This window comes from Pleurodeles waltl, chromosome 11 (genome assembly GCF_031143425.1).
Source record: "Pleurodeles waltl isolate 20211129_DDA chromosome 11, aPleWal1.hap1.20221129, whole genome shotgun sequence".
In the NCBI taxonomy this organism is placed as follows: Eukaryota; Metazoa; Chordata; class Amphibia; order Caudata; family Salamandridae; genus Pleurodeles; species Pleurodeles waltl.
In genome coordinates this window covers 373266299-373292949 of record NC_090450.1, presented here as the reverse complement: position 1 = coordinate 373292949, position 26651 = coordinate 373266299, and the positions used below count along the sequence as shown (strand labels likewise).

Here is a 26651-nt window from a genome sequence, read left to right as displayed (position 1 = left end):
GGTGGGCCCCTAATGAAAACGAAACAAAATGAGAGGTATTTGTAGGAAGGTGGCTCTGTAAATACTATCTCAAAGTGAGAGATAGTGTGCAGAGTCCAAGAGTTCCCCTTAGAGGTTGATAGTGAGAAAATTAAATAATACTAATGCTCTATTTTGTGGTAGTGTGGTCGAGCAGTAGTCTTATCAGAGTGTAGTGTTAAAAATTTGTTGTACACAGGCCATAAATGAAGAACACACACTCAAAGACTCAACTCCAGGCCAATAGGTTTTTATATAGAAAAATATTATTTTCTTAATTTATTTTAGAACCACAAAATTTTGAGTTTAGTTAAGTACATAAATTGTAAGGTACTTCTCACAGGTAAGTATGGAACTTTGAATTAAAACAGTAATGTACAAAGTTTTGGCAAAAATGGCAATAAGCTATTTTAAAAGTGGACACTGCAAAAATCAAAAGTTCCTGGGGGAGATAAGTAATAGTTAGTTTCTCAGGTAAGTAAAGCACTTACAAGTTTATTCTCCTCGGCATAGGCAGCCCACCGTTGGGGGTTCAAGTCAACCCCAAACACCCAGCACCAGCAACACAGGTCCGGTCAGGTGCAGAGGTCAAAGTAGGGCTCAAATAACATAGGCGCCTATGGAGAACAGGGGTGCTCCGGTTCAAGTCTGCTAGCAGGTAAGTACCTGCGTCCTTGGGGAGCAGACCAGGGGGTTTTGTAGAGCCCTGGGAGGGTCCCAGACAAGCACAAAAAATACACCCTCAGCGCCACAGTGTGTGAACAAGGCGTCGGGTTTTGTATTGAAAGCAATGGAGGGACCCGAGGGTCACTCTGGCAATGCAGGCAGGGCACAGGGAGGGGTTCTCGGGCCAGCCACCGACTGGGCTAAGGTGAGGGCCACCTGCTGGTCACTTCTGCACCAGTGGTTGGCTCCTCTCGGTCCTGGGAGGTGCGGGTGCAGTGCTTCTTCCATGCGTCGGGTTCCTTTGTTACCGGGAAGTCGCAGTCAGGGGGAGTCTCTGGATCCTCTCTGTAGGCATCGATGTGGGGGTGCAGGGAGGTCGACTCAGGGTGTCCATGTCATGGGAGTCACCTGGGGGTCCTCTCTGCGGTGTTGGTTTCTCTGGACACAAGCCGGGGGCGTCGGGTGCAGTGTGTGAAGACTCACGCTTTCAGAGTGAGGCTGGAGTCTTGTTTAAAGTTGGTTTCTTTGTTGCAGATCTGGACAGAGCCGTTGTCCTCGGGAGTTTCTTGGTCCTTTAAGTGCAGGTCAGTCCTCCGAGGTCACTGGTCCCAGTGGATGTATCGCTGTGCAGGTTCGCTGAGTATGGAGGCAGGCCGGTAGGGCTGAGGCCAAGTCAGTTTGCGTCTCCGTAGTCTCTGCGGGGCTCTCAGGTCAGCAGTCTCTTTCTTCAGGTTTCAGGAATCCGATTTCCTGGGTTCAGGGTCGGCCCTAAATACTCAATTTATAAGTGTGTTTAGGTCTGGGGGGGCAGTAGCCAATTGCTACTTTCCTGGAGGGTGGCTACACCCTCTTTGTGCCTTCTCCCTGTGGGGAGGGGGCCACATCCCTAATCCTATTGGGGGGAATCCTCAGGCAGGGGTCACCTCAGCTCAGGGCACCTTAGGGGCTTGTCCTGACTGGTGGTTGGACTCCTCCTTGTTTTTCTCATTGTCTCCTCCGGATTTGCTGCCAAAAGTGGGGGCTGTGTCTGGAGGGGTGGGCATTTCCAATAGCTGGAGTGCCCTGGGGCGCTGTAACACCAGGCTTGAGCCTTTGAGTGTCACCGCCAGATGTTACAGTTCCTGTAGGGGGGTGGTGTGAAGCACCTCCAGCCAGTGCAGGCTTTGTTCCTGGCGACAGAGTGACAAAGGCACTTACCCCCATGTGGTCAGAAACCCTTCTGGGTGTGGCAGGCGGCAGAAACTGGTCAGCCTAACATTAGTATTTGGACTGGTATACAGGGGGCATCTCGAAGATGGCCTCTGTGTGCATTTTTCAATAAATCCCACACTGGCATCAGTGTGCATATATTGTGCTGTGAAGTTTGATACCAAACTTCCCAGAATTCAGTGTAGCCATTATGGAACTGTGGAGTTTGTGTTTGACAAACTCCCAGACCATGTACTCTTTATGGCTACCCTACACTAATAATGTCGAAGAATTGGCTTAGACACTGTAGGAGCATAGTGCTCATGCAATTATGCCCTCACCTGTGGTATAGTGCACCCTGCCTTATGGGTGTAAGGCCTGCTAGAGGGGTGACTTACCTATGCCTCAGGCAGTGTGATATTGGCATGGCACTCTGAGGGGAGTACCATGTCCACTTAGTCATTTTCTCATCACCATCACACACAAGCTGTGAGGCAGTGTGCATATGCTGAGTGAGGGGTCCCGTGGGTGGCTAAATACATGCTGCAGCCCTTAGAGACATTCCCTTATCACAGGGCCTTGGCACCAGGGGTACCACTTACAAGGGACTTATCTGTGTGCCAGGGCTGTGCCAATTGTGGAGACATAGGTGCAGTTTTACGGAAAGAACACTGGTGCTAGGGCCTGGTTAGCAGGGTCCCAGCACACATTCAATCATAACTAGCATCAACAAAAGGCAAAAAGTTAGGGGGTAACCATGTCACAAGAGGCATTTCCCTACAGTATTCATCCCGCCAGATTTGGTGATGCTAGTAGAAGAGAGGGAGGATGTGCGGTACGGAACAGTCTCTATCAGGTGGCTACAGAGATGGTGAGGAGCAGCAGGAGGTGGCCCGGAGGAAAAGGAGAGAGTCGAGTGCAGGTGCGGTCGGCTGGGGGGACAGAAGACCTACCGCTGGCCGAACTCTGACAAGCTCGGCTGAGAGAACAGTGAAGGGGGAGAGCTGCTGAAGAGGGACAGAAAGCGGCCCTTTGAGTGGCGAGGGTGGCTACCTGGGATGCCCTGGCTCAGGGAGACCCTGGCCTGGTAAGTGGGAACGAGACAACTCAGGAATGTATGCACGCTGAGGAGAATGTGCATAACGAGAGGTACTACTGAATGGGCCGCAATGTGAAAGGACTCTTGCACAGTATGTGGGCAGACGGACAATTAGTACTCAAGACTGAGGCATCAATCTAGTTCAAGTGGAGCCAGTGGCAGGCTGCATTACCCCACGAAAGCTGCCTTATGAAGCGACGTGAAGAGAAACATCTTGAGGTCTATCCCCGCAATTAAGATAAAGATCAGGGTGATCTGTGAGACAGGCTAATCCCACATGGCCACAGAGTTGCAGTGAATTAGCAAGTTCCTGGGAGGAATGTTCTAGGAGGCAGGCCTGGTTTGAAGTGGGTACCCTGGATACTTACTCCTTATACCAGGTCCAGTTATCCCTTATTAGTGAAGTAGTAGTGTTCTAGCAGCTTAGGCTGATAGAGGTAGCTATAGCAGAGCACCTTAGGCTGAACTAGGAGACATACAAAGCTCCTGCAATACCACTTATAGTTACACAGTACTTATACACAAGTAAAGACAATACTCAGTGTTACCAAAAATAAAGGTAGTTTATTTGGGTGACAGTACCAAAAATATCTTAGAGTATTATACAGAATATATACACTAGACACAAAAATAAGGTAAGTAATTAGCACAGGATAGTGCAAACAATATGAAATGCTATAGAATGCAAGGGGAGAAAATAGGTCAAGGGGCAACACAAACCATATACTAAGAAAGAGAAATGCGAATCACAAATTCCCCCCTAGTCAAGTGTAGTGTGTGCAGAATCGCTGGGAGAGTAAGAATACAGTAAAGGTAAGTAAATTAACCCACCCCAGAAAAGCAGGAGTAAAGTACTGCAAGTTTTCTTAGGACACACTACATCTCGAAATTGGGATTTTGCAGTAACCAACTGTAGGAAGTTGGTTCTGTATATACTATTTCAAAGTAAGAGATAGTGTGCACAGAGTCCAAGGGTTCCCCTTAGAGGTAAGTTAGTGGCAAACTTAGATAATTCTATTGCTCTATTCTGTGGAAGTGTGGTCCAGCAGTAGGCTTATCAGAGGGTAGTGTTAAGCATTTGTTGTACACACACAGGCAATAAATGAGGAACACACACTCAAAGACAATTCCAGGCCAATAGTTTTTTTTATATAGAACAATATCTTTTCTTAGTTTATTTTAAGAACCACAGGTTCAAGATTTGCAGTAAACACTTTAAATGCAAGGTACTTCACTTAGATAACTTATGAACTTTGAATAAATGCAATATTGTAGGAAGTTGGCTCTGTATGCACTATTTCAAAGTAAGGAATAGTATGCACAGAGTCCAAGGGTTCCCCTTAGAGGTAAGATAGTGGCAAAAAGAGATAATACTAAAGCTCTATTTTGTGGTAGTGTGGTCGAGCAGTAGGCTTATCCAAGGAGTAGTGTTAAGCATTTGTTGTACATACATACAGACAATAAATGAGGTACACACACTCAGAGACAAATCCAGCCAATAGGTTTTTGTATAGAAAAATATCTTTTCTTAGTTTATTTTAAGAACCACAGGTTCAAATTCTACATGTAATATCTCATTTGAAAGGTATTGCAGGTAAGTACTTTAGGAACTTTAAATCATAAAAATTGCATGTATACTTTACAAGTTATTGACAAATAGCTGTTTTAAAAGTGGACACTTAGTGCAATTTTCACAGTTCCTAGGGGAGGTAAGTTTTTGTTAGTTTTACCAGGTAAGTAAGACACTTACAGGGTTCAGTTCTTGGTCCAAGGTAGCCCACCGTTGGGGGTTCAGAGCAACCCCAAAGTCACCACACCAGCAGCTCAGGGCCGGTCAGGTGCAGAGTTCAAAGTGGTGCCCAAAACACATAGGCTAGAATGGAGAGAAGGGGGTGCCCCGGTTCCGGTCTGCTTGCAGGTAAGTACCCGCGTCTTCGGAGGGCAGACCAGGGGGGTTTTGTAGGGCACCGGGGGGGACACAAGTCCACACAGAAATTTCACCCTCAGCGGCGCAGGGGCGGCCGGGTGCAGTGTAGAAACAAGCGTCGGGTTCGCAATGTTAGTCTATGAGAGATCTCGGGATCTCTTCAGCGCTGCAGGCAGGCAAGGGGGGGATTCCTCGGGGAAACCTCCACTTGGGCAAGGGAGAGGGACTCCTGGGGGTCACTTCTCTAGTGAAAGTCCGGTCCTTCAGGTCCTGGGGGCTGCGGGTGCAGGGTCTCTCCCAGGCGTCGGGACTTTAGGTTCAAAGAGTCGCGGTCAGGGGAAGCCTCGGGATTCCCTCTGCAGGCGGCGCTGTGGGGGCTCAGGGGGGACAGGTTTTGGTACTCACAGTATCAGAGTAGTCCTGGGGTCCCTCCTGAGGTGTTGGATCGCCACTAGCCGAGTCGGGGTCGCCGGGTGCAGTGTTGCAAGTCTCACGCTTCTTGCGGGGGGCTTGCAGGGTTCTTTAAAGTTGCTGGAAACAAAGTTGCAGCTTTTCTTGGAGCAGGTCCGCTGTCCTCGGGAGTTTCTTGTCTTTTCGAAGCAGGGGCAGTCCTCAGAGGATGTCGAGGTCGCTGGTCCCTTTGGAAGGCGTCGCTGGAGCAGGATCTTTGGAAGGCAGGAGACAGGCCGGTGAGTTTCTGGAGCCAAGGCAGTTGTCGTCTTCTGGTCTTCCGCTGCAGGGGTTTTCAGCTGGGCAGTCCTTCTTCTTGTAGTTGCAGGAATCTAATTTTCTAGGGTTCAGGGTAGCCCTTAAATACTAAATTTAAGGGCGTGTTTAGGTCTGGGGGGTTAGTAGCCAATGGCTACTAGCCCTGAGGGTGGGTACACCCTCTTTGTGCCTCCTCCCAAGGGGAGGGGGTCACAATCCTAACCCTATTGGGGGAATCCTCCATCTGCAAGATGGAGGATTTCTAAAAGTCAGAGTCACCTCAGGACACCTTAGGGGCTGTCCTGACTGGCCAGTGACTCCTCCTTGTTGCTTTCTTTGTTCCCTCCAGCCTTGCCGCCAAAAGTGGGGGCCGTGGCCGGAGGGGGCGGGCAACTCCACTAAGCTGGAGTGCCCTGCTGGGCTGTGACAAAGGGGTGAGCCTTTGAGGCTCACCGCCAGGTGTTACAGCTCCTGCCTGGGGGAGGTGTTAGCATCTCCACCCAGTGCAGGCTTTGTTACTGGCCTCAGAGTGACAAAGGCACTCTCCCCATGGGGCCAGCAACATGTCTCTGGTGTGGCAGGCTGCTGGAACTAGTCAGCCTACACAGACAGTCGGTTAAGTTTCAGGGGGCACCTCTAAGGTGCCCTCTGGGGTGTATTTTGCAATAAAATGTACACTGGCATCAGTGTGCATTTATTGTGCTGAGAAGTTTGATACCAAACTTCCCAGTTTTCAGTGTAGCCATTATGGTGCTGTGGAGTTCGTGTTTGACAGACTCCCAGACCATATACTCTTATGGCTACCCTGCACTTACAATGTCTAAGGTTTTGTTTAGACACTGTAGGGGTACCATGCTCATGCACTGGTACCCTCACCTATGGTATAGTGCACCCTGCCTTAGGGCTGTAAGGCCTGCTAGAGGGGTGTCTTACCTATACTGCATAGGCAGTGAGAGGCTGGCATGGCACCCTGAGGGGAGTGCCATGTCGACTTACTCGTTTTGTCCTCACTAGCACACACAAGCTGGCAAGCAGTGTGTCTGTGCTGAGTGAGAGGTCTCCAGGGTGGCATAAGACATGCTGCAGCCCTTAGAGACCTTCCTTGGCATCAGGGCCCTTGGTACTAGAAGTACCAATTACAAGGGACTTATCTGGATGCCAGGGTCTGCCAATTGTGGATACAAAAGTACAGGTTAGGGAAAGAACACTGGTGCTGGGGCCTGGTTAGCAGGCCTCAGCACACTTTCAATTGTAAACATAGCATCAGCAAAGGCAAAAAGTCAGGGGGCAACCATGCCAAGGAGGCATTTCCTTACAAATATCATATACAGTCTTTGTAAAAATGTCAATAAGCTATTTTCAAAGTGGACACAGTGCAAAAATCAACAGTTTCTGGGGTAGGTAAGTAAAGGTTAGATTGTGAGGTAAGTAAAAAACTTACAAGTCTCAGTCCTCGGGAATAGGCAGCCCACCATTGGGGGTTTCAGGCAACCTCAAAGTTACCACACCAGCAGCTCCGGGCCGGTCAGGTGCAGAGGTCAAATAGGTGCCCAAAACACATAGGCGCCCATGGAGAACAGGCGTGCTTCGGTTCCAGTCTGCCAGCAGGTAAGTACCCGCGTCCTTGGGGGGCAGACCAGGGGGTGTTTTGTAGAGTACTGGGGGGGGACTGGGGTGGCGGCGTGGGGGGGGGGGGGTTGGGACACAAGTAGGCACACAAAAAACATCCTCAGCGGCACAGGGGCAGCCGGGTGCAGTGTGCAAGGCAGGCATCAGGTTTTGTATTGGTTTCAATGGAGGGACCTGGGGGTCACTCTAGCTGTGCAGGCAGGCACAGGGAGGGCTTCTCGGGACAGCCACTACCTGGGCTAGGCAGAGGGTCGCCTGGGGGTCACTCCTACACTGAGGTTCGGTTCCTTCAGGTCCTAGGGGCTGCGGGTGCAGTGCTGGTTCCAGGCGTCAGGTCCCTTGTTTACAGGCACTTGCGGTCAGGGGGCGCCTCTGGATTCTCTCTGCAGGCGTCGCTGTAGGGGTTCAGGGGGGTCGTCTCTGGCTACTCACGGGCTCGCAGTCGCCAGGGAGTCCTCCCTGTCGTGTTTGTTCTCTGGATCTCGAGCCGGGGGCGTTGGGTGTAGAGTGTGAAGTCTCACGCTTCCGGCAGGAAACGTGCAGTCTTTGCAAGTTGCTTCTTTGTTGCAAAGAAGTTGCTGGTTTTGAGCAGAGCCCCTGCTCACTGGAGTTTCTTGGTCCTTTAGTCCAGGGCAGTCCTCTGAGGCTTCAGAGGTCGCTGGTCCCTGTCGAATGTGTCGCTGGTTGCAGGTTTTCGAAGATGGAGACAGGCTGATAGGGATGGTGCCAAAGCAGTTGTCTTCCTCCTTCTCTGCAGGCGTGCATGTGCTGAGTGAGGGGTCCCCAGGGTGGCATAAGACATGCTGCAGCCCTTAGAGACCTTCCCTGGCATCAGGGCCTTTGGTACCAAGGGTACCAGTTACGAGGGACTTATCTGAGTGCCAGGGCTCTGCCGATTGTGGAAGAAAAGGTATAGTTTAGGGAAAGAACACTGGTGCTGGGGCCTGGTTAGTAGGGTCCCAGCACACTTTTAATCAAAACTTTGCATGAGCAAAGGCAAAAAGTTAGGGGGTAACTGTAAGGAAAGGCCTCCTTGGCATGGATAACCCCTGACTTTTTGCCTTTGCTGATGCTATGTTTACAATTGAAAGTGTGCTGAGGCCTGCTAACCAGGCCCCAGCACCAGTGTTCTTTCCCTAACCTGTACTTTTGTATCCACAATTGGCAGACCCTGGCATCCAGATAAGTCCCTTGTAACTGGTGCCCCTGGTACCAAGGGCCCTGATGCCAGGGAAGGTCTCTAAGGGATGCAGCATGTCTTATGCCACCCTGGGGACCCCTCACTCAGCACAGACACACTGCTTGCCAGCTTGTGTGTGCTAGTGAGGACAAAACAAGTAAGTCGACATGGCACTCCCCTCAGGGTGCCATGCCAACCTCACACTGCCTATGCAGTATAGATAAGTCACCCCTCTAGCAGGCCTTACAGCCCTAAGGCAGGGTGCACTATACCATAGGTGAGGGCACCAGTGCATGAGCACTGTGCCCCTACAGTGTCTAAGCAAAACCTTAGACATTGTAAGTGCAGGGTAGCCATAAGAGTATATGGTCTGGGAGTCTGTCAAACACGAACTCCACACCACCAGAATGGCTACACTGAAAACTGGGAAGTTTGGTATCAAACTTCTCATCACAATAAATGCACACTGATGCCAGTGTACATTTTATTGTAACATACACCCCAGAGGGCACCCTAGAGGTGCCCCCTGAAACCTTAACCAACTACCCATGTAGGCTGACTGCTTTTAGCAGCCTGCCACACTCCAGACATGTTGCTGGCCACATGGGGAGAGTGCCTTTGTCACTCTGTGGCTAGTAACAAAGCCTGTACTGGGTGGAGATGCTTATCACCTCCCCCTTGCAGGAACTGTAACACCTGGCGGTGAGCCTCAAAGGCTCACCCCCTTTGTTACAGCACCCCAGGGCATTACAGCTAGTGGAGTTGCCGGCCCCCTCCGGCCACGGCCCCACTTTTGGCGGCAAGGCCGGAGGAGACAATGAGGAAAAAAAAAGGAGGAGACACTGGCCAGTCAGGACAGCCCCTAAGGCAACCTGAGCTGAGGTGACTGACTTTTAGAAATCCTCCATCTTGCAGATGGAGGATTCCCCCAATAGGGATAGGAATGTGACCCCCTCCCCTTGGGAGGAGGCACAAAGATGGTGTAGCCACCCTCAGGGCTAGTAGCCATTGGCTACTAACCCCCCAGACCTAAACACGCCCTTAAATTTAGTATTTAAGGGCTACCCTGAACCCTAGAAAATTAGATTCCTGCAACAACAACAAGAAGGACTGCCTAGCTGAAAACCCCTGCAGAGGAAGACCAGAAGACAACAACTGCCTTGGCTCCAGAAACTCACCGGCCTGTCTCCTGCCTTCCAAAGAACTCTGCTCCAGCGACGCCTTCCAAAGGGACCAGCGACCTCTGAATCCTCTGAGGACTGCCCTGCTTCGACGACGACAAGAAACTCCCGAGGACAGCGGACCTGCTCCAAAAAGACTGCAACTTTATCCAAAGGAGCAGCTTTAAAGGACCCTGCAATCTCCCCGCAAGAAGCGTGAGACTTGCAACACTGCACCCGGCGACCCCGACTCGGCTGGTGGAGAACCAACACCTCAGGGAGGACCCCCGGACTACTCTACGACTGTGAGTACCAAAACCTGTCCCCCCTGAGCCCCCACAGCGCCGCCTGCAGAGGGAATCCCGAGGCTTCCCCTGACCGCGACTCTCTGAAACCTAAGTCCCGACGCCTGGAAAAGACCCTGCACCCGCAGCCCCCAGGACCTGAAGGACCGGACTTTCACTGCAGAAGTGACCCCCAGGAGTCCCTCTCCCTTGCCCAAGTGGAGGTTTCCCCGAGGAAGCCCCCCCCTTGCCTGCCTGCAGCGCTGAAGAGATCCCTTGATCTCTCATTGACTTCCATTGCGAACTCGACGCTTGTTCTAACACTGCACCCGGCCGCCCCCGCGCCGCTGAGGGTGAAATTTCTGTGTGGGCTTGTGTCCCCCCCCGGTGCCCTACAAAACCCCCCTGGTCTGCCCTCCGAAGACGCGGGTACTTACCTGCTGGCAGACTGGAACCGGGGCACCCCCTTCTCCATTGAAGCCTATGCATTTTGGCCACCACTTTTACCTCTGCACCTGACCGGCCCTGAGCTGCTGGTGTGGTAACTTTGGGGTTGCTCTGAACCCCCAACGGTGGGCTACCTTGGACCAAGAACTGAACCCTGTAAGTGTCTTACTTACCTGGTAAAACTAACAAAAACTTACCTCCCCCAGGAACTGTGAAAATTGCACTAAGTGTCCACTTTTAAAATAGCGATTTGTGAATAACTTGAAAAGTATACATGCAATTGAAATGATTCAAAGTTCCTAATGTACTTACCTGCAATACCTTTCAAACAAGATATTACATGTTAAATTTGAACCTGTGGTTCTTAAAATAAACTAAGAAAAGATATTTTTCTATAACAAAACCTATTGGCTGGATTTGTCTCTGAGTGTGTGTTCCTCATTTATTGCCTGTGGGTATGTACAACAAATGCTTAACACTACTCCTTGGATAAGCCTACTGCTCGACCACACTACCACAAAATAGAGCATTAGTATTATCTCTTTTTACCACTATTTTACCTCTAAGGGGAACCCTTGGACTCTGTGCATGCTATTCCTTACTTTGAAATAGCACATACAGAGCCAACTTCCTACAATGGGCAATATTGTTTTAAGTAGGCTATCCAATAAAAATAGAGCGTCGGGGGAACCCACACTCCTGTTATAAACATTAATAATTAGTAAGGATTTCTCCTCGGGAATCGTTAGCAATAGGGCCTGTAAATCGGGGCAGTCCGTGTCTATCGCTACAGCTTTGCTTCTGAGAGAACTACTTAACCATATAAGTAGCCCTCCTGAAGATCTCCCAGAGGATGACTTTCGAGCTGGAACCCAATAGCTTCTGAAACCTAATCTGTATTTGGGGCCCGTCGCCCAAGTTTCTTGAAATAGACATAATAAATGGTCGTCAATAAATTGACCCCATTCCAAATTTTGCATTTTGCTTTCCAGCCCTGCTATATTCTAGCTAAGAACTTTGGCACAATCACTGGATTTGGAATTTCTAGTTTCCTTTGGAGTAAAATAGTTGCCTGTATCTGTATTGACTTGTGTAGTGTACACTTCACAGGGTGCAGGGCCCGCTAAAATCATATCTAATGGGGTATCTGAGCAATAGAGCCCTGGATCCCTAGAGGTGATTGAGGGATGGGGAGCCCCCTCCTTATTGGCTAAATAAAGAGTATTATCAGGAGTTCCCTGATTATCAGGGATGGTCAAAGGCAAAGAAGTTGCTAAAATAGGAACATTAGAGACAGTATAATTAGTATGCTCAGAAACTAAGGTGTTGGAATCCTCTTCCCACGGGCCATCGCATAGTCAGTCTATCTCCGAGAGTGACAGTGATGGATGTCTAAGACCAAGAGCAGGGCTGAGGCGTGTCTCAATGTCACGGGGAACTTTCGGAATCAGTAATGGTTGCCTATTCATGGGTGGCCGTGCTGATGGATAGAATGCTTCAAGTCTACACAGAGGGACCATACCAATTTCAGGATACGGTCTATCTGCATTTAGCATTAGCTGCCATACAAGAACAGAGGAATCAAAATTGATGACAATGCAACCCCCTGTACCGATTTTTTCTAGGGAACCCACCCACCCAACCCTTCTCACCATTAGGATCGAGGAGGTCATGGAAAATGCGAACCCCGCATGAAGATGTAACCAATGGATAATGAAAATGTCACTTACCCAGTGTACATCTGTTCGTGGCATTAGTCGCTGCAGATTCACATGTGTGGCACAGTCCGCTGCCTGGTGTTGGGCTCGGAGTATTACAAGTTGTTTTTCTTCGAAGAAGTCTTTTTGGTCACGGGACCGAAGGACTCCTCCCTCCTCGGCTCCATTGCGCATGGGCGTCGACTCCATCTTAGATTGTTTTCCCCGCAGAGGGTGAGGATGGAGTTGTTTGGTATAAATAGTGCCCATGCAATGGAGTGAATATGTATGTACGTTAAGAGTTTCTAATAATTATTTACAAATGTTCAGATGTTTAAGATTTATGATCTACTTCTAAACGGCTACAGGCTTCCCGGGGAGGTGGGAGGGTACATGTGAATCTGCAGCGACTAATGCCACGAACAGATGTACACTGGGTAAGTGACATTTTCAGTTCGATGGCATATGTTGCTGCAGATACACATGTGTGGCATAGACTATAAAGCAGTTACCTCCCCTAAAAGCGGTGGTTTAGCCTGTAGGAGTTGAAGTAGTTTGGAATAATGTTCTTAGTACAGCTTGGCCCACTGTAGCTTGTTGTGCATTTAGTACGTCCACACAGTAGTGTTTAGTAAACGTATGAGGCGTAGACCAGGTTGCAGCCTTACATATTTCGCTCATAGGAATGTTTCCTAGAAAGGCCATTGTAGCACCTTTCTTTCTGGTTGAGTGTGCCTTTGGTGTAATAGGCAATTCTCTTTTGGCTTTAAGATAGCATGTTTGAATGCATCTGACTATCCATCTAGCAATGCCTTGTTTAGAGATTGGATTTCCGATGTGTGGTTTTTGAAAAGCTATGAACAGTTGTTTTGTTTTCCTGATTAGCTTTGTTCTGTCAATGTAATACATTAGTGCTCTTTTGATGTCTAATGTATGTAGTGCCCTTTCAGCCACAGAATTTGGTTGTGGGAAGAACACTGGCAATTCTACTGTTTGATTTAAATGGAATGGTGAGATTACTTTTGGCAGAAATTTTGGATTTGTTCTTAGAACTATTTTATTGTTGTGTATTTGAATAAATGGTTCTTGTATGGTAAATGCCTGTATTTCACTTACTCTTCTGAGGGATGTGATTGCAATGAGAAATGCGACCTTCCAGGTTAGATATTGCATTTCACAGGAATGCATGGGTTCGAAAGGTGGACCCATGAGTCTTGTTAAGACGATGTTAAGATTCCATGAAGGAACTGGTGGTGTTCTTGGTGGTATAATTCTTTTTAGCCCTTCCATGAATGCTTTAATAACTGGTATTCTAAATAGAGACGATGAATGAGTAGTTTGTAGGTAAGCAGATATTGCTGCGAGGTGTATTTTTATAGATGAAAAAGCGAGATTTGCTTTTTGCAAATGTAGTAAGTATCCTACTATGTCTTTAGTAGAGGCATGTAATGGTTGTATTTGATTGGAATGGCAGTAGTAAACAAATCTTTTCCACTTAGATGCATAGCAGTGTCTAGTGGAAGGTTTTCTAGCTTGTTTTATGACCTCCATGCATTCTTGTGTGAGGTCTAAGTGTCCGAATTCTAGGATTTCAGGAGCCAAATTGCCAGATTCAATGATGCTGGGTTTGGATGCCTGATCTGTTGTTTGTGTTGTGTTAACAGATCTGGCCTGTTGGGTAGTTTGACATGCGGTACTAGTGAAAGGTCTAGTAGAGTTGTATACCAAGGTTGTCTTGCCCATGTGGGTGCTATCAGTATGAGTTTGAGTTGGTTTTGACTCAACTTGTTTACTAGATATGGAAGGAGAGGGAGAGGGGGAAAAGCGTACGCAAATATCCCTGACCAACTCATCCATAGAGCATTGCCTTGTGATTCGCGGTGTGGGTACCTGGATGCGAAGTTTTGGCATTTTGAGTTTTCTTTTGTTGCGAACAAATCTATCTGGGGTGTTCCCCAAATTTGAAAGTACTTGTTCAGAACTTGGGGGTGAATTTCCCATTCGTGGACTTGGTGGTCTCGCGAAAGGTTGTCTGCTAGTTGGTTTTGTATTCCTGGAATAAATTGTGCTATTAGGCGAATGTTGTTGTGAATCGCCCACTGCCAAATTCTTTGTGTTAGGAGGCACAATTGTGTTGAGTGTGTTCCTCCTTGTTTGTTTAAATAATACATTGTTGTCATGTTGTCTGTTTTGACAAGAATGTATTTGTGTGTTATTATGGGTTGGAAGGCTTTTAACGCTAGAAATACTGCTAACAGTTCTAGGTAATTGATATGAAATTTTGTTTCGTGTATATCCCATTGTCCTTGAATGCTGTGGTGATTGAGGTGTGCTCCCCACCCTGTCATGGAAGCATCTGTTGTTATAACGTATTGAGGCACTGGGTCCTGAAATGTCCGCCCTTTGTTTAAATTTTTGCTGTTCCACCATAGAAGCGAGAGGTATGTTTGGCGGTCTACCAACACCAGATTTTGAAGTTGACCCTGTGCCTGTGACCATTGTGATGCTAGACACTGTTGTAAGGGTCGCATGTGTAGTCTTGCGTTTGGGACAATGGCTATGCATGATGACATCATGCCTAGAAGTTTTAGCACATGTTTTGCTTGTATCTTTTGGTTTGGAAACATAGCACTTATTACCTTGTGGAATGCCTGCACTCTTTGTGGACTTGGAGTGGCAATTCCTTTTGATGTGTTGATGGTTGCTCCTAGATATTGTTGTGTTTGACACGGTTCTAGGTGTGATTTTGTATAGTTGATGGAAAACCCCAGTTTGTGAAGGGTTTGTATGACAAATGTGGTGTCGTTTGCGCATTTTTTTACTGTGTTGGTCTTGATTAGCCAATCGTCTAGGTAAGTGAACACATGTATCTGTTGTCTCCTGATGTGTGCTGCTACAACTGCTAGACATTTTGTGAACACTCTTGGTGCAGTTGTTATTCCGAATGGCAACACCTTGAATTGGTAATGTATTCCTTTGAATACGAACCGTAGGTACTTTCTGTGAGAAGGGTGTATTGGTATATGAAAGTACGCATCCTTTAGGTCTAATGTGGTCATGTAATCTTGCTGTTTGAGCAGTGGAATGATGTCTTGTAGTGTGACCATGTGAAAATGGTCCGATATGATGTAGGTATTTAGTGTCCTGAGATCTAATATTGGTCTTAATGTTTTGTCTTTTTTTGGAATTAGAAAGTACAGGGAGTAAACTCCTGTGTTTTTTTGTTGTACTGGTACTAACTCTATTGCATCCTTTTGCAGTAGTGCTTGAACTTCTAGTCCTAAAAGTTCTAAATGTTGTGGTGACATTTTGCGTGTTTTGGGGGGGATGTTTGGTGGGAAGTTGTGGAATTCGATGCAATAGCCATGTTGGATTATTGCTAATACCCAATTGTCTGTTGTAATCTGTTGCCAAGATTGGTAGAATTGGCTTAGTCTTCCCCCCACTGGTGTTGAGTGAAGGGGTTGCGTGACTTGAAAGTCACTGTTTAGGTGGAGGTGTTTTTGGAGTCTGGAATCTTCCCCTACTCCTTGGGAATTGACCCCCCGATATCCCCTGAAACCTCCCCTTTGGAAGGAACCCTGATATGGTGTGGTTCTTGTTTGTTGGCTGGTGGTGTCTGTGGGTTGGCCACGAAACCCCCCTCTAAATGGAGTTTTTCTGAAAGAGCCTCTGCTCTGCGGGGAGTAGAGTGCGCCCATGGCCTTGGCCGTGTCTGTGTCCTTTTTAAGTTTTTCAATGGCTGTATCCACTTCAGAGCCAAAAAGTTGTTTCTCGTTGAAGGGCATATTAAGGACAGCCTGCTGGATTTCAGGTTTGAAGCCTGAAGTGCGTAGCCAAGCGTGTCTCCTTATGGTGACAGCAGTGTTGACTGTTCTTGCTGCAGTATCGGCTGCGTCTAGTGAAGAGCGGATTTGATTGTTTGAGATCGTTTGTCCCTCTTCCACTATTTGCTGCGCCCTTTTTTGGTATTCCTGGGGAAGATGGTCTACGAGAAGTTGCATCTCGTCCCAGTGTGCTCGGTCATATCTGGCCAGCAGCGCTTGTGAATTTGCGATGCGCCACTGGTTGGCTGCCTGTGATGCTACTCTTTTCCCTGCCGCATCAAATTTTCGGCTTTCTTTGTCCGGAGGTGGGGCGTCGCCAGATGTATGTGAATTTGCTCTCTTGCGAGCTGCCCCTACTACCACGGAGTCAGGTGGTAACTGCGAAGTAATAAACACTGGGTCTGTGGGTGGTGGTTTGTATTTCTTATCCACCCTTGGGGTGATGGCTCTTGATTTTACGGGCTCTTCAAAAATTTGTTTTGCGTGCAGTAACATCCCTGGTAGCATTGGGAGACATTGATATTGGCTGTGTGTAGCCGAGAGGGTGTTAAATAAAAAATCATCCTCTATAGGATCGGAATGCAGTTGGACATTGTGGAATTCTGCTGCCCTAGCCACCAGTTGCGAGTATGAGGTACTGTCCTCTGGCGGTGACGGCTTTGTGGGGTATGACTCGGGATCATTGTCCGGCACTGGGGTGTCATACAGGTCCCAAGCGTCTTGATCCTGATCGTCATGACTTATGGTAGTTTGCGCTGGTGAGTGCATTTGTGGCGGTGTTTGTGCCGGCGATGCCTGTGGTGGAGAGGGCGGAGGCGTGACTTTTTTTAACCACTTTGGCTTGTGGTTGTGCGTCATCCTTTGGAAGTTCGATCCTTCTTTTCCTCATGATTGGGGGAAGGGTTGATATCTTCCCTGTGTCGTGCTGGATGTACAGTCTCTTTTGTGTGTAGTCCGATTCTACACTTTGGAGCTCTTGTCCAAATCTGTGCATTTGGCCACTTATTCCTTGTTCCTCTGAGTAGGATGAAGGTGTGGTATTTTTCGGCGCCGAGAGAGAATCTTTTTTCGGTTTCGGCACCGACAGAATTTTTGTTCCTTTCGGCATGGATTCTCGGTGCCGATGTGTTTCGGTGCCGGTATCTTGTTTTTGTCTCTCGGAGCCGCTTTCTCGGCTCCGAGGTTGCTCCATGGCGGTCCCTCGACCGGAGACGGGTGTCTTCGCTATGGGCGTGCCCTTTTTCGGCGCCTTCGACGGGTCGCCTGTTTTATGGGTCGAGCCATGGCCTGTTGGCAGTGGCGTCCCCTGGGCTTTCGGTTTGTCGATGGATTTACTTTTCGACGTCTTACTCACAGTTTGTTGCTGTTGTTCGACGTCGGAGTCTCCGGATTCTGATTCCGGAACCGAGAATGTTTCCTCTTCCTCGTCGAAACGTTGTTTTGTCGACGTGGACGCCATTTGTTGACGCCTGGCTCTTCGGTCCCGGAGTGTTTTTCTGGACCGGAAGGCTCGACAGGCTTCACAGGTATCCTCCTGGTGCTCGGGGGACAAGCACAAGTTACAGACCAAGTGCTGATCTGTATAAGGATACTTACTGTGATATTTTGGGCAGAAACGAAACGGGGTCCGTTCCATCGGCTTCGATGTCGCACGCGGTCGGGCCGACCAGGCCCCGGTGGGGGATCGAAACTACCCCAAAGTCTTCCGATGATCGGTGTCGATGTACCTAACTATCCCGATACCGAACGGAACAATACCGACGCTTTCTTCCGAGATTCTGACTAACTTTCCGAACCGAAACACGGAGCGAAAAGGAATACGTCCGAACCCGACAGCGGAAAAAAACAATCTAAGATGGAGTCGACGCCCATGCGCAATGGAGCCGAGGAGGGAGGAGTCCTTCGGTCCCGTGACCAAAAAGACTTCTTCGAAGAAAAACAACTTGTAATACTCCGAGCCCAACACCAGGCAGCGGACTGTGCCACACATGTGTATCTGCAGCAACATATGCCATCGAACCCTTGTTTTTAAGCTCAGTGAAAGATTCCGGGGATTTGGTTTTAAGTACAGGCACATTGGAAATAACCAAAACAAATGGGCAGGACTCCGGGGAGAGTTGCCATGCTCTTATTACAGCTGGGCCGGTGGTCTGGGGCCTTTGCCAGGGGCCCGAAAGAACATGGTCACAAGTGGAAGTAAAAGTACCAGTACTAGGAACTGGGTTTAAAGGAAGAGGTATCCTTTCTGGGGGATGGGCTGGAGCCATCGGCAGGGAAATAGTCGAGGTATTTGATACTCTGGCAAAACTGGTTGGTTGGTTCATAAAAGGAAGGCTCTTGCTTGTTGGGGCAGGTCGTCTATTAATGCTAACCTGCTCGCGAGTAGAGAAAGAATGGTGTGAGGAAGGTTAGGTGTCAATAGTAGTGGAAGGGACAGGCTTCTGGGTCTTGATAAAGACTTCAAGTTTCTCCTCTATTGCTTGAAGGCGAGTTACAATTGGAAGAAGCAAATTAGAGATCTCTTCTCTTATGAGAACCCTAAAAGACTCATTTGACTGTTGGTCGCTGGTAAGAGGCGAGGAGGATAGATCCGAGACCTTAATGGGGAGCTGAGTGGGATCGAGGGGACTCAGAATCCTGGTACGTTTATTTAAAATGGCAGGCTCCCTACGTTTCCTTTTGCCCTTGGGATTGGGAGCAATGGTAGTGGGGAGCTCACTCTTTGGAGGGTCATTTGGCACTTCACCCTGGGACTGCAGGGAAGTACCTACAGGGGAAGGGGGGGGGCACTATAGGTAGAGATCCTAAGTGCGAGGTGGACTGTATAGAGAGGTCATCATGGGCTACAGAGATAGCTGGGAAGGGTGGAACTGCCAAACGGCGCTGTACCAGCTCTATTTCTTTCTCTAAAGCCCCGACGGCCTTTTGTAAGAAGCCATCTAGGGTTTTGTTTGATCCAGGCTTCTCTTCGCCCCCCACCCCCCTCCGACGACCCATCTTTCTTGCTGAAATTTAAGGACCTTAAGGTGAAACCCAAACTATAAGAAAACAGAAGAGACCCTCTTGGTACTGTTAGGAACCCCACACCATACAGTGGTTTATACACTCCACAACCCCTGCTGCAGATGGCAGGCAAACAGAGGAACCCCCAAGAGCAAGAAGGAAGGGGAATAGCCCGGCCCGGACACCAATAGTCACTGCAGAGAAGTCTTAGTGGGGCTGTCCCCGCCCCAGACAGCAAGGACCAGTAGGCAAGGGGGGCCTAATTCCTGCCCCTACCTCGCAGTCAGGTATAGTCCTGGGGAAACCAGTTTGTCTGTCACCATAGTGACACTGGCACCTGTATCCCTCAGGGCTTCTACTCTAGTCCCATTAATCAAAAGCTGCTGCCTGTATTTTTGCATGTTAGGTGGCCAGGCAGCAAGTGTGGCTAGGTCCACGCCACCCTCTGAGACTAATGTAGCTTCAGTGTGAACCCTGATTTGCTCTGGGCACACTGTTGATCTCACCTGGAGACTGACTATTCCAGTGCTAACTGGAGTAGTAGTGGAAGTGGAACCTTTCTTGGGACAGGCCTTGTCTCCAGTTTGGTGTCCATGCTGACTACAGCTGCGACACCAGGCCTTTTTGGGATCAAAGTTTTTACCCTTGTACCCAAATGAGGAGTGTGAAGAGGCTTTGGACCCACCCTCCTGTGCAGGTTTTTGGGGCCCTGTAGAAGACTCTCTACTTTTTCCCTTGGATGTCTCAACACTCTTCCCCTGGGGAGGCTTTGTGACCCCTTTCTTTTAGTCACCGCCTGTGGAAGTCTTGGTCACCCTTGTCTTGACCCAGTGGTCTGCCTTCTTTCCCAATTCTTGGGGAGCAATTGGACCTAGGTCTACCAGATGCTGATGCAGTTCATCATTGATACAATTACTTAAAAGATGTTCTTTCATAAACAAGTTATACAGCCCATCATCATCATTTACACCACTGCCATTAATCCAACCATCTAGTGTTGTGACTGAGTAGTCAACAAAATCAACCCAGGTCTGGCTCGAGGATTTTTGAGCCCCCCGAACCTAACACTGTACTCCTCAGTTGAGAATCCAAAGCCCTCAATCAAGGTAGCCTTCACGAGGTCATAGGATTCTGCATCCTTACCAGAGTGTGAGGCAGAGCACCCCAGTGATATTTGTTTACTTTTCTGGTTGCACAAGCCCTCTCAAAAGCTGTGAACCATTTGGTGATATCACCGTCTTCATATTTTGTCACAATCCCTTTGGGGATCTTTAGGGTGTCAGTACTTTCTCTGACCCTATTTATGTTGCTGCCACCATTGATGGGAGCTAAACCCATCTCTTGTCTTTCCCTCTCTACGGCTAGGAGCTGTCTCTCCAAAGCCAATCTTTTGGCCATCCTGGCTAACAGGAGGTCATCTTCATTGAGGCTGCCCTCAATGCTTCCAGAGTTACTGGTCTCGTCTGTGGAAGAACCAATATCTCTGACTATCACTTGGGGAGTCAGGGTTTGAGGGACCCTGGCCTCCCTAACTAGGACAGGAGGGACGGCATCATCCTCCTGGCCACTAGCTTTCCCCTCTGGGGATTATCCTCAGAGGGGTGGTCCTTTGCAAGCTCTGCCAAAAGCTCCTGGAGCTTAACTTTGGTAGGGTTTGACCCAGTCTTTACATTTGTTTTTTTAGCTTATAGAGTCCTTAACTCTGACATCCCTAGATTCAGGTATGGGGTGAAGTTGAGTTCCACCACCATCTGATCTGTGCTAGACATTATTTCTCTAAAAGTTGGGATAACGTTTTAAGAATCTAAAAACTACTTCTAGAACTTAAATCTAAACTTTTACAAATGTTTAAACTCTAAAAGAAATGTTAACAGGGACTTACACAAGGCCCCAGCAGGACTTTTAAAAATTTAGAAAAATAGCTAAAATAAAAAAATCCGTTTCTAATGACAATTTTTGAAATTTAGTTGTGTGATCAGGTATTGGCTGAGTAGTCCAGCAAATGCAAAGTCTTAGAACCCACCGCTGATCCACCAATGTAGGAAGTTGGCTCTGTATATACACTATTTCAAAGTAAGAGATAGTGTGCACCGAGTCCAAGGGTTCCCCTTAGAGATAAGATAGTGGTAAACTTAGATAATTCTAATGCTCTATTTTGAGTAGTGTGGTCGAGCAGTAGGCTTATCAGAGGGTACTGTTAAGCATGTGTTCTACACACACAGGCAATAAATGAGGAACACACTCAAAGACTTACTCCAGGCCAATAGGTTTTTATATAGAAACATATTTTCTTAGTTTATTTTAAGAACCACAGGTTCAAGATTTGCAGTAAACACTTTAAATGCAAGATAGTTCACTTAGATAACTTAGGAACTTTGAATAAGAGTAATATCAAATACAGTATTTGTACAAATGGCAATAAGCTATTTTCAAAGTGGACACAGTGCAAAAATCAACAGTTCCTGTTGGGGGAGGTAAGTAAAGTTAGATTGTGAGGTAAGTAAAACACTTACAAGTCTCAGTCCTGGGCATAGGCAGCCCACCGTTGGGGGTTCAAGCCAACCCCAAAGTTACCACACCAGCAGCTCAGGGCCGGTCAGGTGCAGAGGTCAAAGAGGTGCCCCAAACACATAGGGTGGTTTGTAGAGCACTGGGGGGGGGGGGGGGGGGGAGGGGGGGAGGACATAAGTAGGCACACAAAACACACCCTCAGTGGCACAGGGGTGGCCGGGTGCAGTGCAGTGTGTGCAAAGCAGGCACCGGGTTTTGTATTGGTTTCAATGGAGGGATCCAGGGGTCACTAGCGGGGCGGGCAGGCACGGGGGGGGCTTCTCGCGACAGCCACCAGCTGGTATAGGCAGAGGGTCGCCTGGGGGTCACTCCTGCGCTGCGGTCGGTTCCTTCAGGTCCTGGGGTCTGCGGGTGCAGTGCTAGTTCCAGGCGTTGGGTCCCTTGTTAACGGCAGTCACAGTCAGGGGGAGTCTCTGGATTCTCTCTGCAGGTGTCGCTGTGGTGGTTCAGGGGGTCGTCTGTGGCTACTCACGGGCTCGCAGTCGCTGGGGAGTCCTCCCTGTGGTGTTTGTTCTCTGGATCTCGAGCACGGGGCGTCGGGTGCAGAGTGTGAAGTCTCATGCTTCCGGCGGGAAATGTGCAGTCTTTGAAGGTTATTTCTTTGTTGCAAAGAAGTTGTTGGTTTTGAGCAGGGCTGCTGCTCACAGGAGTTTCTTGGTCCTTTAGTCCAGAGCAGTCCTCTGAGGCTTCAGAGGGCGCTGGTCCCTGTCAGATGCGTCACTGGTTGCAGGTTTTCGAAGTTGGAGACAGGCCGATAGGGCTGGGGCCAAAGCAGTTGTCGTCGTCCTCCTTCTCTGCAGGCTTGTAGGCCAGCAGTCCTCCTTGCTTCTTCAGGTTGCAGAAATCTGATTTCCTGGGATCTGGGGTGCCCCTAAATACTGAATTTAGGGGTGTGTATAGGTCTGGGAGGGCAGTAGCCAATGGCTACTGTCCTTGAGGGTGGCTACACCCTCTTTGTGTCTCCTCCCTAAGGGGAGGGGGACACATCCCTAATCCTATTGGGGGAATCCTCCAAAACTTAGATGGAGGATTTCTAAAGGCAGGGGTCACCTTAGCCTCAGGTCAACTCAGCTCAGGACACCTTAGGGGATTCCTGACTGGTGGGTGACTCCTCCTTGTTTTTCTCATCTCCTCCAGCCTTGCCGCCAAAAGTGGGGGCAGTGGCCGGAGGGGCGGGCATTTCCACCAGCTGGGATGCCCTGGGGCGCTGTAACAAAAGGGGTGAGCCTTTGAGGCTCACCGCCAGGTGTTACAGTTCCTGCAGGGGGGAGGTGTGAAGCACCTCCACCCAGTACAGGCTTTGTTCCTGGCCACAGAGTGACAAAGGCACTCTCACCATGTGGCCAGCAACATGTCTGGTGGTTGGCAGGCAGGCAGAAACTGGTCAGCCTACACTAGAAGTCGGATTGGTATTCAGGGGGCATCTCTAAGATGCCTTCTGGGTGTATGTTACAATAAATTGCACACTAGCATCAGTGTGCATTTATTGTGCTGAGAAGTTTGATACCAAACTTCCCAGATTTCAGTGTATCCATTATGGAACTGTGGAGTTCGTGTTTGACAAACTCCCAGACCATATACTCTTATGGCTACCCTGCACTTACAATGTCTAAGGTTTTGCTCGGACACTGTAGGGGCATAGTGCTCATGCACATATGCCCTCACCTGTGGTATAGTGCACCCTGCCTTAGGGCTGTAAGGCATGCAAGAGGGGTGACTTACCTATGCCACAGGCAGTGTGACGTTGGCATGGCACTCTGAGGGGAGTGTCATGTTGGCGTAGTCATTTTCTCCCCACCAGCACACACAAGCTGTGAGGCAGTGTGCATGTGCTGAGTGAAGGGTCCCCAGGGTGGCATAAGACATGCTGCAGCCCTTAGAGACCTTCCCTGGCATCAGGACTCTTGGTACCAGGGGTACCAGTTACAAGGGACTTATCTGAGTGCCAGGGCTGTGGCAATTGTGGAAGCAAAGGTAAAATTTAGGGAAAGAACACGGGTGCTGGGGCCTGGTTAGCAGGGTCCCAGCACAGTTTCAATCAAAACTAGCAGCAGCAAAGGCAAAAAGTTAGGGGGTAACCATGCCAAGGAGGCATTTCCTTACACCAACTAAGTCTTCAAACATCTACTGCTGGATTCCTGCACCTGAAGACCTGTAAAAGGAGGGGACCAAGTCCCGAAGTCTAAAGAAGTTCCAGGAAGGGCAGGAGCCCCTCAGAAGAGGGTGCAAAAGAGGAGGCCCCAGTTGGACGAAGACTGCAGAAGAGCACCCTAGGAAGATGCCAGCGGGTTCCTGCGTGATGCAGAAGATGTCCCACGACATGAAGATGGATGCGGATGTGATTTCGTGTTGGAAGTCGCCAACAAGCCTTGGTTACGACAAATATGCATTTTGCGTCAAAATGGCGCTGGCTGGACCCAGGAGTGACCTGGGGGCCTCAACTCTGTGTGAGGAGTAAGAGGGGCCTCTCAGCACTTTAGAGAGCCCTCAGGACACCAGATAGCACCGACTGGCGTCCCAGGACACGGGGACAAAGGAGGTGCAAAACACGGTTGGTGCAGCACATTAAAGGAAGGTCCCACGCCACCGGAGAATAACTCGGCGAGTTAAGTGTCGCAGGATTGAGTGCTGGGTGCCTGGGCCAGGCTGTGCAAGAAGGAATTTTGAAAATAGTGCACAGAGGCCTCAGGAGGTGTAGAAGACGCAGTCCACATTGGTACTGTCGTTCTCAGGGAAGGCAAGGTCTTAACTCCTCAAAATTGCATCAGCAGGACCTCAGGATAGTCTATGTCGATAGGGTCCACCTTCTGTGTCCTTAGGAGTATGCTCATCACTGTTAGAGGAGTCCAAGGGTACCAGTCGTCGTCTTGGAAGGTGCCTGCGTGAGCAGGGGAGTGACTCAGTCACCCCACAGGAGATTTCTTCTGTCCTTCTGGTGCAGGATGAAGACAGTGAGTCCCCAGAGCGTGCACACCATGGAAACTGTTGCAGTTGCTGCCTGGAACTGAAGTTGCAGAGGAAAAGTATCGCTTGTGGATACTTTGTTGCTGTTACAGCGGTTCTTGGAGCAGGCTGCGGTTGATCCGAGGTCAGAGAATGAAGTAGTAGTTGCAGAGGATTCTTTCTGGAAACTTGCAAGTAGAATCTGAAGAGAACCCACAGGAGAGACCCCCAAGTAGCCCTGAGAGGAGGATCAGCTACCTTATCAGGTAAGGACCAATCAGGAGGGGTCTCTGACGTCACCTGCTGGCACTGGCCACTCAGAGCCCTCCAGAGTGCCCCCACACCAAGCAAAGCAAGATGGCCGAAGTCCGGGACACACTGGCGGAGCTCTGGGCACCACCTGTAGGGTGGTGATGGACAGCGGAGTGGTCACTCCCCTTTCCTTTGTCCAGTTTCGTGCCAGACCAGGGGACAAGGGGTCCCTGAACCGGTGTAGACTGGCTTATGCAAGGAGGGCACAATATGTGCCCTTCAAAGCATTTCCAGAGGCTGGAGAGGCTACCCCTCCCCAGCATGTAACACCTATTTCCAAAGGGATAGGGTGTAACACCCTGCTCTCAGAAGAAATGTTTTGTTCTGCCTTCTTGGGACTGAGCTGCTCAGACCCCAGGAGGGCAGAATCCTGTGTGTGAGGTGGCAGCAGCTGTAGCTGCAGTGCAAGCCTCAGAGAGCTGGTTTGGCAGTACTGGGGGTCCATAGTGGAGCCCCCAGGATGCATGGAATTGGCTCCCCAATACCAGATTTTGAATGGGGGGACAATTCCATGATCTTAGACATGTTACATGACCATATTCTGAGTTACCATTGTGAAGCTACATATATTGACCTATATATAATGCACAAGTGTAATGGCGTCCTCGCACTCACAAAGTCCCAGGAAATGGCCCTGAACTATGTGGGGGCACCTTTGCTAGCGCAAGGGTGCCCTCACACTTAGTAACTTTGCACCTAACCTTCAGCAAGTGAAGGTTAGACATATAGGTGACTTATAAGTTACTTAAGTGCAGTGAAAATGGCTGTGAAATACCGTGTGCGTTATTTCACGCAGGCTGCAATAGCAGGCCTGTGGAAGGGTTTGTCTGAGCTCTCTATGGGTGGCAAAAGAATTGCTGCAGCCCATAAGGATCTCCTGGGACCCCAATGCCCTGGGTACCTATGTACCATATACTAGGGACTTATAAGGGGGGGGTCCAGTGTGCCAAATGAAATTGGTAAATGTCTTGTCCGTTCCTGGTCTGCTATGGGTTTGACCGGTTCTATCACGCAGGAGTTATGCGCGGCTCTCAGGTTGTTACAATACTGCTGCGCAGGGGATTTCCTATAGTGGTACACCAAACATGGCTGGACCCACAGGGCAGATATATAGCGCTAGCAGGCATGAAGGGGAACACCCCTTGAACGTGATGTGCATTTTGCACCTCCCACGACCCTTGACCTCTTTCTAGAGGAGACTACGTCGGTGGTGGTGGCTCAGATGCCCCATGGATGTACGGTCATTGGTGGCGACATGAATGCAGTTCTGGATCCAGGTGTGGACATTATTCGTGTAGCCTCAGAGGTTAGATGTCGACACTCAGAGTCCCTGAGACAATGGACAATCTTGGGTCTGTGCGAGGTGTAGCAGACTTGGAACGCATGCACCCACACATCTGCAGCGCATTATACACAAGCACGCATTGACATGGTCTTTATGGCGGCTGCGGATCTCCTTAAGGTAAGGCAAGTTCAGATATTGGCTCAGGGCATATCAGATCACGCCCCGGTTCTCCTGAACATCGGTTCAACTGTCCCGACGCAACGATCCATGTGATGCATCAAAGGCTTCTCCAAAATGGGGAATATGCTGCGAACTTGAGGGAAGAGTTTGTCCAGTACTTTGAGCTAAATGATGGGAAGGTGCATACAACCGCACTGCTGTGGGAGGCTGGAAAGGCCACGATACAAGGCCAAACCAATGCCCTCCTCCGAGCACAGGAGAAGGCCGGGTAAGCAAACATTGCCCGGTTAGAGGCCAAGGCACTTAAACTGAGAGGCGCATGGCTAAGGAAGGACAGGGAGCAAACAAACATACTCTGAACCTGGTGCGGGATGAAATAAGGGCGCAATCACTAGCACAGCTTAACAGTTATGGTGTGCATCGCAGGCGGTCTACGGTCGGGTGGGGACAAAAACAGTAAACTTTTATACTGGCTAGCCACAAAGCCCATGGAGGGACTAGTGATACGAGAGGTGGATGATAAAAAC

At 49.2% G+C, this 26651-nt stretch overlaps 1 protein-coding gene across 4 annotated transcripts in view; it reads right to left on the bottom strand.

Moving 5' to 3' along the window:
• SAP130 (Sin3A associated protein 130) overlaps positions 1-26651 on the bottom strand; it is a 1096728-nt gene that overhangs the window by 846502 nt on the left and 223575 nt on the right. The gene's annotated exons all lie outside the window — the stretch shown is intronic.